Consider the following 2,500-nt stretch of genomic DNA (forward strand, 5'->3'; position numbering starts at 1 on the left):
CATGCAACACTATGCAGGCGAACAGCCTGCTTTGAACACTCTAATTTTTTCAAAGTAAACTTATCGGCCACCGCCGACACTCAGTCAAGAGCACCGACGGAGAACCGAAGGTGAGGCGAACGCAACCAGTGACACGCCTTGCGACGGACCGGCGGCGCTCGCCCAAAATCCAACTACGAGCTTTTCAACCGCAACAACTTTAGCATACACTGTTGGAGCTGGAATTACCGCGGCTGCTGGCACCAGACTTGCCCTCCAATGGATACTCGTTAAGAGTTTTAGGATGTACTCATTCCAATTACAGGGCCTCGTTAGAGTCCTGTATTGTTATTTTTCGTCACTACCTCCCCGTGTCGGGAATGGGTAATTTGCGCGCCTGCTGCCTTCCTTGGATGTGGTAGCCGTTTCTCAGGCTCCCTCTCCGGAATCGAACCCTGATTCCCCGTTACCCGTTATCACAAAGGTAGGCACGTAGCGCACCTTCGACAGTTGATAGGGCAGACACTTGAATGATACGTCGTCGGTGCAGAGACCGTACGATCCGCGTGGTTATCCAGAGTCATCAAACGTCACAGGACGAACCCGGTCGGTTTTGATCTGATAAAAGCGCGCCTCCCGAAGTCGGCGCTTAATGCATGTATTAGCTCTAGAATTACCACAGTTATCCACTTCGCTTACGAGACCAAATAAACCAAGACTGATTTAATGAGCCATTCGCAGTTTCGCTTTACGAGAACTCGTACTTGCACCTGCATGGCTTAATCTTTGAGACAAGCATATCACTACTGGCAGGATCAACCAGATAGCTGCGACAGCTGCGCTCGGCCCTTGCTGGGCCGCCCGGCGCGTGCTCGTCGCATTCGTTTAAGACCGAGGCGATCGCCTGCGGCCGTACTCAGCTTCGACAGTCGCTGGCCGCGACGTCCACGCTCTCGCCGGCAGTGCCAGGCGGAGCGATTTGCGTTTTTTCTTTGCTCGCCCTCTCTCGGGCTCGATCCATTCAGTTTCGCACAAACAAGAGCTCTGCCGGCCGCCTGCAGCGGTGCCTAAAACCCGGGCATAACAATGCGACCGTTCTGCTAGGCCGACAAGCGCTCAAGCCAGACGCTCGATCGAACGCCCCCTACATATTAGTCGAGACAACGGCTCGCTCATTAGCATCGCGTTTGTACTTTAACTTTTTTTGGCTCGGCTTCTTTCGACGCCGATGCCGGCGACGCAGCACTCTCTCGCCCGCCAGCCACCGAGAAAAGGGTGCGCTCCGACCGGCCCCGCACCGCTCTTTCTTGGCTCATTCGAAATTACTGTCTTTCGCTCTGACATGCCTTACCTAGGGTTAGGTTAGTATGCTTGCACGTTTGTACTTTAACTTTTTTCGGCTCGGCTTCTTTCGACGCCGATGCCGGCGACGCAGCACTCTCTCGCCCGCCAGCCACCGAGAAAAGGGTGCGCTCCGACCGGCCCCGCACCGCTCTTTCTTGGCTCATTCGAAATTACTGTCTTTCGCTCTGACATGCCTTACCTAGGGTTAGGCTAGTATGCTTGCACGTTTGTACTTTAACTTTTTTCGGCTCGGCTTCTTTCGACGCCGATGCCGGCGACGCAGCACTCTCTCGCCCGCCAGCCACCGAGAAAAGGGTGCGCTCCGACCGGCCCCGCACCGCTCTTTCTTGGCTCATTCGAAATTACTGTCCTTCGCTCTGACATGCCTTACCTAGGGTTAGGTTAGTATGCTTGCACGTTTGTACTTTAACTTTTTTCGGCTCGGCTTCTTTCGACGCCGATGCTGGCGACGCAGCACTCTCTCGCCCGCCAGCCACCGAGAAAAGGGTGCGCTCCGACCGGCCCCGCACCGCTCTTTCTTGGCTCATTCGAGTTTACTGTCTTTCGCTCTAACATGCCTTACCTAGGGTTAGGTTAGTATGCTTGCACGTTTGTACTTAAACTTTTTTCGGCTCGGCTTCTTTCGACGCCGATGCCGGCGACGCAGCACTCTCTCGCCCGCCAGCCACCGAGAAAAGGGTGCGCTCCGACCGGCCCCGCACCGCTCTTTCTTGGCTCATTCGAAATTACTGTCTTTCGCTCTGACATGCCTTACCTAGGGTTAGGTTAGTATGCTTGCACGTTTGTACTTTAACTTTTTTCGGCTCGGCTTCTTTCGACGCCGATGCCGGCGACGCAGCACTCTCTCGCCCGCCAGCCACCGAGAAAAGGGTGCGCTCCGACCGGCCCCGCACCGCTCTTTCTTGGCTCATTCGAGTTTACTGTCTTTCGCTCTGACATGCCTTACCTAGGGTTAGGCTAGTATGCTTGCACGTTTGTACTTTAACTTTTTTCGGCTCGGCTTCTTTCGACGCCGATGCCGGCGACGCAGCACTCTCTCGCCCGCCAGCCACCGAGAAAAGGGTGCGCTCCGACCGGCCCCGCACCGCTCTTTCTTGGCTCATTCGAAATTACTGTCTTTCGCTCTGACATGCCTTACCTAGGGTTAGGTTAGTAT

At 55.0% G+C, this 2,500-nt stretch overlaps 1 non-coding gene across 1 annotated transcript in view; it reads right to left on the reverse strand.

The window, feature by feature from the left end:
• LOC144431588 (small subunit ribosomal RNA) overlaps nucleotides 1–805 on the reverse strand; it is a 1,810-nt gene extending 1,005 nt beyond the window's left edge. Inside the window, exon 1 of the ribosomal RNA XR_013480151.1 lies at nucleotides 1–805. This exon is cut by the window's left edge and continues 1,005 nt beyond it. This is a non-coding gene — a ribosomal RNA (small subunit ribosomal RNA).
• Between the last annotated feature and the right edge of the window lie 1,695 nt (nucleotides 806–2,500).

Source organism: Styela clava, chromosome 13 (assembly GCF_964204865.1).
Source record: "Styela clava chromosome 13, kaStyClav1.hap1.2, whole genome shotgun sequence".
Taxonomy (NCBI): domain Eukaryota; kingdom Metazoa; phylum Chordata; class Ascidiacea; order Stolidobranchia; family Styelidae; genus Styela; species Styela clava.